The sequence below is a fragment of the Tamandua tetradactyla genome, chromosome 6 (assembly GCF_023851605.1).
Source record: "Tamandua tetradactyla isolate mTamTet1 chromosome 6, mTamTet1.pri, whole genome shotgun sequence".
Lineage (NCBI taxonomy): Eukaryota > Metazoa > Chordata > Mammalia > Pilosa > Myrmecophagidae > Tamandua > Tamandua tetradactyla.
The window spans coordinates 90,038,080-90,052,286 of NC_135332.1; the positions used below are offsets into that span (position 1 = coordinate 90,038,080).

Sequence of the window (14,207 nt, forward strand, 5' to 3'; positions counted from 1 at the left end):
AAGAGGGTTAGTTTATGTGTCTACCAGTGAGAACAAGTATTTGGTGGTACCATATCCCAAGAGAACACATTGGTGGTGTTTTAGTTTCCTAGTTGTTAGAACAAATACCATGCAATGGATTTACAGTTCTGAAGCAAGGACAAGTCCAAAATTGAGGTGTCAGCAAGGCCATGCTTTCTCCCAGAAGGCCACAGTCTTAGCCACAGTTAGGACTGACTAACTGTGATCCTTGATGCTTGGCTTTTCTGTCACATGGCTATGCTCATGGCAGCATCTTCTTCTTTCTCTTCAGGATTCGGTTGACTTCCTGCTTCTGACTATTTCCCATAAATTCTCTCTCTCCAGTTGACTTTTACTCTGCTTTAAAAAAGGGTCCAGTCATCTGGATTAAAACCCAACCTGATTCAGTTGGGTCACATCCTAATTGAAGTAACCCCTTGAATGGATCTTATTTGCAAGGGGTCCACACCCACCAGAATGCGTACCAAGACCATGACCATCTCTAAACTGGGTACACAGTTTAATTCACATCGAAAGGAGGGAGAGCATTTTTAGGAAAGGTAATAAGCTCAGTTTTAAATATGTCAAATGTGATGTGCACATGAGGAAGAGGTGCTATAAATACTAGTTAGCATTCCTAGCCCTTAGGAGAGAGGACTGAATGAGAAATGTAGATCCAGGAGCAGTAATTCTGTATTTAATTCTAAAATACATTTTCTTTTTCACATTTTACCATCTCTGAAATTGGGCTGCACCTTTCAAGTAATGCTCTCTGGATTCAATGAAATATGATGTTACTAATAAAAGTACACTACATAGGGTTTACGTTAATTTAGTGATATTTCCTACCGAACAGGGCAGTTGTAGATGATTAAAATGATGTAGGGCCTACATAATACCTGGCATATAGGAAGTTCTATCTCTTTTTCCTTTTCTCTTCTCCCTCTCCCTTTTTCTCTCTCCTTCCCTTCCTCCATTCCTACTTTCACAAACACAAATATAACTATTATATATAACATATAAATACTACTATATGTATAACTATTATCTTTATATCTATTATAACTTTTATATTTTAAAATAACTTTCATTCAGTTAGGGAGTCATCACTGAGCATGTCCAAGACACATTAGGTACAAGCAATACAGTTACATCCCTGAAGACCATACAGACCAGTGATGGAAATCATATTTCCTCAAATACCTCAAATACTAACTTTCTCCTTTGTATTGAGAGCCCTCAGGGCATCTTAGTGACAATGAGACAAGGTAGAAGTCAGTGATGTTTCAAGTAAAATTAATTTTGTGATTCTGGGCAGAATGGTTTCATTTATCACTCACTTATCAAATGTTTGTTCAGGCACAATTTTCTACAAGTCATTTGGTTAAGGGATGTGGAGCAGGTGAATAAATAGAAAACACAATTTCTCCTCCTTGTAGAAGATTTTAAACATGCAAGAACATACAGAATCGTAGTATACAGCTGTATGTGCCATGCAGATTATAGAGAAAGACCAGCTGTATTATTTCTGGTTGCACATGATGCACACAGGCTAGCTTCTTGGAGAAAGTAGGTTTACGTTGGTTTGGGTAGATAGGCATTTTCTAAAGAATGTGACTTCTGGACTTTGTGCCATTGCTTGCAAAGGCCCCTCCACTTGGAAAAATCTTTTCACTCCAATTCCAAAGATCCAGATGCTCAGGAAAGCAATATACATGGTAGAAAGGACAGCTGATCTAGAAATTAGAAGGCAAAGTTACATTCATTGCTTGCCATCAGTAGACATGTGTCCTGTGGACAATTCATTAACTTCCTTAGACTTCTGTCTTATTTATAAAATGAATTACCCATACTTGACTCATAAGGCATTTTCTAGCTCTATTAAAGTATCTCTATGGAAAGAATAATGGTTAAGAGCATGAATATGATGCTGAACTATCTTGTCTATGGCTTGGGTCCCCTGTTTGACATCCATCTAATTTAATTACTCTGCCTCTGTTTCCTCATCTGCAAAGTGGGGCTCTGTGCTGGTTTAAAAGCCATGTTTTAATCAAAATCCCATTTCATAAAGGTAGGATAATCCCTATTCAGTACTGTATGTTTGAAACTGTAATCAGATCATCTCCCTGGATGATGTGATTTAGTCAAGAGTGGTTGTTAAGCTGTATTAGGTGATGACATGTCTCCACCCATCTGGGTAGGTCTTGTTGGTTTATTGGAGTCCTATAAAAGAGAAAACATTTTTGGAGAATGGAAGATTCAGAGAGAGCAGAGCAGAACGACATAGCCACAAGAAGCAGAGTCCACCAGCCAATGACCTTTGGAGATGAAGAAGGAAAACGCCTCCCAGGGAGCTTCATGAAACCGAAGCCAGGAGAGAAAGCTAGCAGATGACTCCGTGTTCGCCATGTGCCCTTCCAGCTGAGAGAGAAGCCCTGACTGTGTTCGCCATATGCCTTCTCACTTTAGAGAGAAACCCTGAACTTCATTGGCCTTCTTGAATCAAACTTCATTGGCCTTTTCTTGAATCAAGGTATCTTTCCCTGGATGCCTTAGATTAGACATTTCTATGGACATGCTTTAACTGGGACATTTTCTTGGCCTTAGAACTATAAACTAGCAACTGATTAAATTCCCCTTTTTAAAAGCCATTCCGTTTCTGGTATATTGCATTCTGGCAGCTAGCAAACTGCCTCACATAGTTGTTATGAGGATGAAAAGTGTTTAGAGGCATACTTGGCACAAAGCACGGACTCAGTAAATATTGGCTATTGATATTACTGTGGCAGATACTAGTACTACAAATAACAGTATTCAAACTGTTATAAAATTCTGGTTCTAATCTTCCTCTGGCCCCTTCAGCTGAAAGTGATCTCTTCTTCAATTTGCCTCTCTCTTATCTAATCAATGTCTACTAGGAAATATGTATATTTCTGAATAAAGGGATTATAAATAAGAGTAATGATTCATATGATCATTGCAGTAGATGCAGGAAAAGCATTTTACAAAATCAAATGTCTTTTCATGATAAAAACACTCAGCATGCTAGAATAGAAGGGGGCATCTATGAAAAACCCACAACTAACATTACATTTAATGGTGAAAGACTAAAAATGTTCCCCACTAAAATCAGGAACAAGACAAGTATTTCTACTCTCACTACTTTACCCAACATTGTAATGAGGGTTCTAGCCAGGGCAATTCACCAAGAAAAAGAAATGAAAGGCAACCAGATTGTAAAGAAAGAAGTACAGCTATCTCTATTTGCATATGACAAGATCTTGTATGTAGAAAATCCTAAGGAATCCACTAAAAAAATATTAGTGCCACTAAACAAGTTCAGCAAGGTTTCAGGATACCAGATCAACACAGAAAAATCTGTTGTATTTCTCTATGCTAGCAGTGAACAGTCCAAACACAAAACTAAGAAAATTTCATTTACAGTACCATCAAAAATAATAAAGTACTCTGGAATAACTTTAACAAAAAAAGTGCAAAACTTTACTCTGAAAACTAGAAAATATTGTTAAAAGAAATTAAAGAAGATCTAAATAAATGGAATGATATCCCTGCCATGAAATTATGAGACTTAGTTTTGTAAGATGGCAACACTTTCCAAATTGATTTATAAGTTTAAAGAAATCCCTACCAAAATCCCAGCTACCTTCTTTCTGGAAATTGACAAGCTAATCCAAATATATGTATATGGAAATGCAGAAGATCCAGAATAGCTGAAGCCATCTTGAAAAAGAACAGTTGGTGGACTCATACATCCTGATTTGAAAACTTATTACAAAGATTACAATAATCAAAACAGTGTGGTGCTGATGTAAGTATGGATATATAGACCAGTGGAATAGAATTGAGAGTCTAGAAATAAACCCACATATCTGTGCTCAAGAAAGCTTCTAAGACAATCCAATGGGGACTGAATAGTCTATTCAACCAGTGTCACTGGGACAATTTGATATCCACATGCAAAAGAATAAAGTTGAACCCTTAGCTCATACCACATATAAAAATTAACTTAAAATGACTTAATGACTAAATTTAAGACTCAAAACTATACAGCTTTCAAGTTCAGGGTTCCAGCCCTGGCTTTTTCTTTGATTTGCCATTGAACTCTCACCATTCTTCATCTCATAAAGGAGATAATCCTATATATATATAATAATATATATATATATTATAATATATAATATATATTATATTATATATTATATATATAATATATATATATATATATATTACTTTCCTCCCAGGAATTTACATAATATGGTTACATACAGTAACTATAAATGTTAGGGAGCTAAGAATTTAGGTGGTAGATTTATTAGTAATAAACTTGCAAAAGAATGTACAAATACTTGTATAATTGATTACTATATTGTTTTCTAAGATCTGCTTTGAAAATGAGAAATATCATAAAGGCTGAAATGAGATATGAATAAAACTTGCATTCAGATGTCTCCGGCATGTTTTGACCTTGTGTCCATGATGGGGACTGGAATTTGACTGATGCCTATCCTGGAGAGAGCCCACTAATAGACTTCAGAATTAGAAGAATTTGTGTGTGTGTGTGTGTGTGTGTGTGTTTTTATTTTTTTATTGTGAAATATAACATATATACAAAAAAGCAATATATTTCCAAATACACTTTAATAAGTAGTTATAGAACAAATATTAGAGTTTGGTATGGGTTACAGTTCCATGATTTTCCATTTTTTCTTCTAGCTGCTCCAAGACACTGGAGACCAACAGAAATATCAAAATAATGATTTAGCAGTCATACTCATTTGTTAAATCCTACCTTCTCTGTTTTACTTCTCGTTCTGTTTAAATAACATATATATATATAAGCAATAAATTTCATAGTACATCACAACAATTAGTTGTAAAACAGATTTTAGAGTTTGGTAGAGGTTACAATTCCATCATTTTAGGTTTTTATTTCTAGCTGCTCTAAGGTACTGGAGGCTAAAAGAAATATCAGTATAATGATTCAGCACTCATACTCATTTGTTAAACCTGACCTTTTCTGTATAACTCCACTGTCACTTTTGATCTTTCTCCCACTCTTTAAGGGTATTTGGACTATTTCCATTCTAACTTTTTCATGTTGGAAGGGGCTGTCAGTAATATGGGATGGGGGATGGAACTGGTTGATGTTCTGGAAAGGCTGTCCCCTCTGCATCTCAGGATTTTTCTGGTCCAGAGACCCATCTGGAGGTTGTAGATTTTGGAAAGTTACTCTGGTACATGGAACCTTTGTAGAATCTTATATATTGCCCTAGGTATTCTTTAGGATTGGCAGGAATGGTTTTGGTTGGGATTTGGCAAGTTATAATAGATAAGTAATGTCCAACTGAAGCTGGAGTAAGAGTGACCTCCAGTATAGCCTCTTGACTCTATTTGAACTCTCTCAGGCACTGATAATTTGTTACACTTCTTTTCCCTTTTTTTGTCAGGATGGCATTGTTGACCCCACAGTGCCAGGGCCAGGCTTACCCCTGGGAATCATCTCCCAAGCCACCAGTGAGACTTTCATCCCTGGATGTCATGTAACCACAGAGTGGGGAGGGCAAGGTTTCACTTGTGGAGTTGGGCTTAAAGAGAGAGTGGCCATATCTGAACAACAAAAGAGGTCCTCCTGAGTCCACCAATATTTTTAAACTATCAGCCTAGCATAGTATGGAATGTATTTGGGTATTACATTAGACCATACAGAATTACAAAGCCTCATTTCCATCTGGGTTTCATGTGGTTAGGTTGTTTAAATGAGCTATCCAGGCAGGTTCACTTAAATTGTGTGTTACAGTAAATCAGGTTCTCAACACAATAAACCTCTCTGTCTTTTGTCTCATGCAATAGATGAAGCTCTAGAATACATACGCTATCGTCCTTTGCCCTGTATTCTGATTTACCTTAGTCCTAACCAGATTGGCTTTGCTTTTATCTCTAATTGAAGCCCGATCTCTTTTTTGGTAACTTTAATAGTTGTATGTAGCAATGCTGACTTTCCCAGCTGCAGAACTCCAGCTTTGGGTATTAGGTGTCACAGAGGTACCCAATGTTCCAAGGAAATACCAGCTTATATACATATAGCACAGCATCTCAGAATTTAGAAATACACTTACAATTCAGGACTATGTGTGACTACTATAAGAGCTTATAATCTAGGCTCCAGTTTTCTTGTAAGTATTTTCCAAAAGATACCATACCATATTTTTTGTTTGTTTGTTTCTGGCTTATTTTGCACAACACAATGCCCCCAAGGTTCATTCACTTCACTGTATGCCTCACAACTTCATTTCTTTTTTGCAGTTGCACAATATTCCATCGTATGTATACATCACAGTTTGCCATTCTGCTTTTCAGTCACTGTGCCCTTCGGCCCCCTCCATCTACTGCCTGGGAATAGAAGAGTATTAAACGAGATATTCTATGGACAGAAGAAAATTACTTCATTAATGAAAACAAATTCTTATTATGTGTATGCCTTTCTACTAAACAGTATTTTGGTTTTATAAGTAGAAAACCATTCACATTTACTGTTTGGTAGTAGTTTAAAGCAGATATTCTTAAAGTGTAAAATAGAATTTAAGGTTCTATTTTTAGAAAGCTTTCTAAATTTTAAAGAGCAATTTATGGAGCATTGTCTTAGTTTTGCTAGGCTGCTGTAACAAATACCTTACAAGCATTGGTTTAACAATAGAAGTGTATTGGCTCATGGTCTCACAGGCTAGAAGGCTCACTTCCTTCTGGGTTGTTAGTGTTCTGGCTGGCCAACAAGTCTTGGGTTCCTTGTCTTTCCCATCACATGATGACATTCTCTCCTTTCCCTTCCTGCTTCTAACTCCTCCCTATGGCTTTCTCGCTAACTATGTTTGAATGTTTTCTGCATATAAAGGACTCAAGTAATACAGATTAAGGCCAATCCTCATTCCTTTGGGACATACCTTAGCTAAAATTAACATCTTCAGGAGGACCTATTTACAATTAATTCATACCCAGAGACACAGATTAGGTTAATAACATGTCTAAATTGGGGTGTACATAATTCAAACTATCACAAATGTGTTAACTTTATAAGGTCTCTCCTTTTGTACTTTGAGCTTTTGAGAACAAAGTCAAAGTCCATCTGGTATTTATACTGATTGGCACAGTTCTGAATACATCTAGAACCTGGGGCAGATTTGTAAGTGTGGATAGATGGAACATTGTAGTTAAATTTATATATTTCAGTTTGGTATTGCTAAACTTCAAGATGAAGAATTGAAAGTATGATGGTACACTGATACCTAAATTCATTATTTTACTTACCTGTGGCCACCCAAATAGGCATATTTAGGAAACATTTGTGATAACATGAGACTGCCAGAGCATGTTGCCAGGTCTGTCTTGAGGGTGGGCGGCTGCTCAGCAGTACATCTTTGCATCTCCACAGCAGCCTCTGAAGCCACATTTATGGAGGACAGCACAGCATCTGAGGCCAGTGAGCCATGCTTACCCTCACTGGCCTGGAAGAAAGTTAACAGGATTTGTCAGAGGAGGAGCAAAGCCCCAGAGGTTTCTTCCCCTGCCCATGATTAGTCCTCTCCAGGACTGCTATAGCCTTCATATAGTTGTAGAGTCTCAGAATATTTTTCTTTTCAGGGGCACAGTCTTACTTTCTAAGGGTCGCAAAAGGTATACATGTTTCTATTTATTGTAGTGTCTCTGATGTGTGGTGAAGTCTGGTTTTTGGCATTGAAGCTCACCATGGGGTATGATTTGATTTTAGCACGACACTCCCTACACGTTTTGCTGTGTAGGGCGTGTCGACACGTTTTGCTGTGCTCTGGTTGCTAGGTTTTTGTTGTTGTCCTTGTTTGTGAAAGTAAGCTGTGCCATTCAAGAGAAATTTTGCTGCCTTCTATTTATCTAAGAAAATTCTTCTTCCTTTTATGATATCAAGCATTGTCCTTTACCTAGTCATGCACACATATCTAGCTGAGGTTTATTCTGTTTGAAGTTAGGCTAAGCTGAGTATTTGCTTTTGTGTGGTAATAATTAAACCTTGGCTTTGTGACTTGAGAGGACAATGTTTCTTGGCCTCCTGTTTTACTGAAATAAAACTGATTTATTTCAGTAGTGTCAACTTCAGCTCTTTTCTGGTCATCATCTTTCCAAGTTGCTTTTATTGCCTATTCATTGTGAATCCTTTTGTTCTGAATTTCTTCGTAAGTTTTCAACTGAAATTTCATTTTGAGACATTGTGTGAATTTTAGGAAAACATTTTTCAATCCATCTGATTTGTTTTTTTCCCTCTCCTATTTTCAGTAGATTGTTAAAATACTCTTCTTCATATTTTGTGCTTTGTTTTTATTTTTCCTTCTGCAACCTTATGAAATGAAAACATTAAACCGCTAAATCACTTGTCACGCATGAACAATGTCAGCTTTTATTGAGATGACCTGTATCATCATGGCCATTACTAGGATAGATTAGTTTTTATTAGACCTTTTTATCTATGCCTTTGTTGATTTTTAGTGATCTGAATTTGTTTTCATCTTATTAAATTACTCTTATGAATAGTTACTATGATATTTCTTGATAAAGTGATTTTAATCAAGTATTTTCATGTCAACTAGAATTTTTAAAAAATACTAGAAAGCAAAGAACAGAACCTCCTAATTGAATTTGCTGGTGTGATTCTTAGTCTATCCTAAGGCGTTTTATTCTTCCCTGAGCTCTTATAAAAATTAGCCTAAGTGAAAATTGAATCACACTTTCTGACCCCTTGTGTCTTTGGTGGTGTCTTGTCATTTTTTTGTTTCTAAGTTTTTCTGTCTTCTTTAAAGGTAGTCCTCATGACTAAGCTGTGTGGTATGAATTGAAGTGGCTTTGTTACCTTTGTATTTAGAAATTCATGTATTTCTGATTAACAATGGTACTGCAAATATTTCTCAATATCCATGGTTCAGAGAAACAGCTTCAATGTTTTCTTTTGAAACTTTACTAAGTTGTTTTAAAATGGCATGTTTAAATGGTTTATTTTAGAACAGATACTTACTATTTTGAAAATTTTTCCAGAATAAACTAATGTTTATAAACCCAAGCTCTTTGAAGAATACTAAACATCAATTATAGAAAGCAGTTTAATGTATCAAATGCTTTCACATCCATTATTGCCTTAAAATACACCAAGATAAATATGTTATACCCATTTTTACATCAACCAAAATGGATTCAGATAGTTTAGGTGGTACAATAGAGATAATTTGGGCTGTAATTAACAAAACTTACTCTTGAATCCTTGTCTTTATACTTTACATTCTGCATACTATCCTCTATTCTGTATGCTTCTCTAGATAGCTGGTTTATACCTGGGGTAAAAAAAATGGTAATGGGTGTGGATGTTCCTAAAAGAGGAATTACTTGTTGACATAATCACTAAGATTACATGCTTAGGAGGCTTTTTCAGTCAGTCAAGTGAAGAAAAATGTTCTCCAAATTGTAATTTTCTCTGCAGCAATTAAGCTTCTGGCCCAGAGTCTTATGGTATAGTTTTAATCTCTTCTGCTCCTGCATGGAATGTAATCTTTCTTTTTAGTTAGGAGGTTCAAGTCAACAAATTAATGTATTAAAATGTTAGAACTTGAATGTCATGGCAGGCCCTGTTCAGGGCACTAGGGCTGGAGCGCTGGGCCTGTTCCAGCCTTGCAGCAGGTCAGCCTTGCCAACTTAAAGTCAAACCCAGGCTCTGGGAAAATGGAGAGAAGACCAAGGGGTCAAAGAAGAGGTAGGAAATGTGGCAGAGGCCATAAAGAAGAAAGGCAGAGGGGCTGGGCTTTAAGGGAGGCCAGACTCTATTTTACATCTGAAACCCAAAATGTGAGTTTAAATGAAGGACGTAGCTTCAAACACCAGTATCAGCCATTAAGTCTCAATAGACTGCAGTACCTTATTGATTTGGGTTGAGTTGATTCTACACAACCTGTTGACTTAACTTAGCTTGTCAATGGCAGAGGTATGACCATCCAGGCACTTTAAAGGGATTACAGTGTCCAGCTTATAGATGAGGGAGCTGACACCTTTAAGGCTAACGTTAATATTGAAGTACAGTTGGCCTCAGAACTAGCCATTGTTGCAATTGAAAAAATATGGTGGTTGGGTGGGCCACAGTGGCTCAGTGGCAGAGTTCTCATCCGACATGCCAGAGACCTGGTTTTGATTCCCAGTGTCTCCCCATGCAGAACAAAAATGTATATATATGGTGGCATTGTTATGACAGCATTCTATGACCCAAGGAGTCTGGAAATTCTGTGGAAACTTGTTCCATTCATTTTGCATGGACAACCCATTCAAAATGTATGTTTCCACCTGAATCCCTGATGCCCTGTTATGCCAGTGCAAAGAACCATGGCTATCTTGAAGATCCACCAAATTTCCTGAAGCAAGACTTGAGCTCGCCAAGAAGTATGGTTATATCTTACCTGATATCTCCAAAGATGAGCTCTTCAGTATGCTAAGCATTCACAAGGACCCAAGGCAGATTTTTTTTTTATCCTACTCCAGGGTAGGTAGTGAAATGCCTGGTAAGAAAATCTTAAAAACCATAGATGAGAATTTCCTCAAGTACTCCAGCTCACGAATTCCCTTCCAAGAGCAGAGTTGTTAAAGAACACTGGGAAAGGGCCTAAAATATAGGTATTTCTCGTTATATCTTCCTAATGGGTAAATCGTCAGATGTTGTTGTTACTTTTCAGTGTAATTATATCTATTTTCATTTTTATCTGAAATCAAAATAAAAATACTGTAAGAATGGGAAAAAAGTTATAATCATATTGATATCATTGAGATTGATACAGATGTAATGGAATCAAAAAGAGGAAGTGATCATTCTTATAAGGATTGGTCCAACCTAGGAAGGCTTTGTAAAAGAGATGTCATTTATGCCAAGTCCTAATAGCCAAGCAGATATTTGCTCAGGTGAAAAGGATATGTTTGAGATGCATTCTGGGTACTTGAATAAAGTTAGGAAGGTGCAGTCTTGTGTGCTGTTCTACAGTACTATCCTCATAGTGTGTTCCCACAATCAGCAGCATCAACATCACCTTGGAACTTGTACAAAATGCAAATTTGGAGGCCCTACACAGCACCTGTTTTAGTTTGCTAAAACTCTTGGAATTCAATATACCAGAAATGGAACAGCTTTTAAAAAGGGAATTTATTGAGTTGCAAGTTTACAGTTCTATGGCCATTAAGATATTCAAGGGCATCCAAAGACACCTTGATTCAAGAAAGGCTGATGGGTCCAGAACACCTCTGTCAACTGGAAAGGCACAGGTGACATTTGCTAGCTTTCTCTCCTGGCTTATCATTTCATAAGGATTCCCCAGGGGTGTTTTCTGTATACATCTCCAAACGTCTCTGGCTGTGTGGGCTCTATCAGCACTCAAGCTTTTTCTAAAATGGTTTCCTCTTAAAGAGCTCCAATAAGCAACCCCACTTTGAATGGGTGGAGACACATCTATCTCCATGGGAGCCATCTAATCAAAAGTTACCACCGACATTTGGGTGGGTCTCATCTCCTTGGAAACAAAAAAGATCCCATCAGCAATATTGAACCAGGATTAAAGAACGTGGCTTTTCTGGGGTACACAACAGTTTGAAACCAGCACACCTACTGAATCAGAAACTTTGCTGGTGGTGCTCAGCAGTCTGTGTTTTAGCAAGCCTGTGATTCTGATTCATGCTGAAGTTTGAGAATTTCTGTTCTGGAGTTGTTATGTAAAATTTAAGACTTTAAGAAAAGATTGAGGGAATCTCAACGGGAAGAGCAGTGCTCCCAAGTGTGGGGATGCATTTAGATTTATTATAGCTCCAATTGGAATGAACCTTAAAGGTAGAGACTAATCATAACTGATTACTAAAGTATCAAATTTTCTTTCAGGACTACACCATGTACTTCACTTGTTGATATAAACATTTGGTTCTCATTATAAAGATTTCTACTTCCGGTCTTCGAAAAACATTGTTGAACAGAAAACTGTAATTCTTCTTCCAGAAACCATAACCATAGAAAGCCCAGTCATAGCATAGTGAAACTGTTGCCCCAGTGGCAAATATTTTAATTAAGCAAAGTATCTGAAAGACAATAATCAAACCAAACTATGTAGAGAGAGAGTGTGTGTTGTCGTAGCATGAATCTAAATTAGAAATATATATATAAATTATGGTGATGCTGAGACAGAGAAGAGATGAGGAATATGTTAAATCTTAGCTAATTTGGTCAGTTTGGGCATATTTGAGTTTCTCCTAGGAAATGATTGTTAATTTATCCAAGTTAATGATGCAGTTTATTATTAAAGAAGAGTATTTGTTCTTATTTAAAAATGCATGTTCATGGGTGGTGCGATGGTGGCTCAGTGACAGAATTCTCGTCTGCCATGCCAGAGACCTGGGTTCGAATCCCAGTGCCTGCCCATGCCCAAAAAAAAAAAGCATCTTCATTGTAAAAAAAACAAATAATAATACAAAAAAGAAAATAAATTACCTCCATGTAATCATTTCATCTTAATTTTGTTGGATCTTTTCAGCACTTTTTCTTTGTAAGATGATCTATTTATAGTATAGTCTGCTACCATCTTGCAATCAGATGGTTCATATAGGACTGCGTCTGTTTTTCTAACTCAACAGTATATCCAGAGCTCTTCCCACAATGTCCTTAAAAATATTTTTTGAATTAGAATTTTAATGTTATCATTTGTATAGCTGTTTAATGATGCATTTTTCTCCTTTTTTTCTTTAGAAATTTATGTTGTTTGCAAATTTCACTATACTGAATGAAATTGGGATGAATATCTTTGTGCACGAATGTTTTTTCCCCAAATTGCTGGTTATTTCGTTAGTATGGATTCTTAACACTGACTTTGTTGAGTAGAAGGGTATTAACATTTAAGTCCTTTAATTGTCAAATTGTGTATAGGAATGGATATATTCCTGTGAACCCAGAGAAAAGAAAATTTTTCTAAGATATCCTATCTTGCATTGGAAAATATAAGTTGACCTCTAAAGATTCTGGAAATAGCCAACATCTAATTAATATTAGCTACAATTTTAAATAATAGGTGGAATGTGCCAAGCATTGTGTTCATGTGTCTGTATGTTTAACTTGAATTTATTGTTATATGTGTCTAATTTCATAGCAACACCATTAGGTGGGTATTATTCCCCCTTTAAGATAGAAAAAGTTAAAGTTGAAAACATTGCGATAATTTGATCAAAATAAAATAGTTAAGTGTCAGAGCTAGAGTGAAACCTAGGTCTATCTGAATTCAAACCATGCTTTTCCTACATCATTCATCCTCTTTGTATTGTCTACTAAGTTCTGGCAGTGCAGGATTTGTTCTTTGAAAATGAAATGTACAGTTACTACCAGAAATATGTTTCTTCTCATTGCCATCAGAGTGACCCTGTGCCTCAGTGAGGACACGATCACACCAGAGACATGTTTTTCTAGAGAATCAGACTTCTTGTTTATAGAGAAATTTTATTCTCATATTTGCAATCCTTATATGAATTCATCTTTAATTTATTTGCTGTTCACTTTCATAAGAAATAAACAATATAAATGTGGTCTGCTCCTCAGTGCTGTGTTTATTCAGGTAAGTAGGGCATTGCATAAAATTCATAATAAGAATATTTTTTAAAGCACACAGAATTATAAATGCCAGCCTTCTGCTTCAGTGTTTTTCTCAATTTATTGCATATGTTGGTCTGACTTGGGCAGGAAACTAAAAGAAACACATCTGAACACAGAAGATAAATCTTACAAATAAAAAGTTGAAAAAATTGAAATATAAGCCTTAAACTTATTTCTGAAGTTATCTTAATTCTTAATTAATTTTAGAAGCATTTCCTAAGACTTGGCATATTATAAAATTAAACTCCTTGTGTTTTTAGAAAGAAATGTCCAGAAGAAACCTGAAATATATCATTTGCAGTTTTTTAGAATGGAGCTGAATTGGGGGTTGGAGAGGTTGTTCATCCACTCTCTAAATGACTTAAAAGAAGGGCAGGGTTTTTGCTACTTTTAAATATTCATGACAAAAGCCACTGGCCTTGTCTTATCACTGACTGCTGAAGGGTTCATAATAGCAACACAACTCCATGCATGTATTAATACTTACCTAGAAGTCACTGTGGGCCTAGCATCCCCT

General features: G+C 36.3%; 1 protein-coding gene and 1 pseudogene across 7 annotated transcripts in view; both read left to right on the forward strand.

Moving 5' to 3' along the window:
- The window catches only part of SPIDR (scaffold protein involved in DNA repair), a 757,458-nt gene that overhangs the window by 567,973 nt on the left and 175,278 nt on the right, over positions 1-14,207 (forward strand). The gene's annotated exons all lie outside the window — the stretch shown is intronic.
- LOC143686210 (large ribosomal subunit protein uL15m pseudogene) lies at positions 8,394-12,397 on the forward strand (annotated as a pseudogene).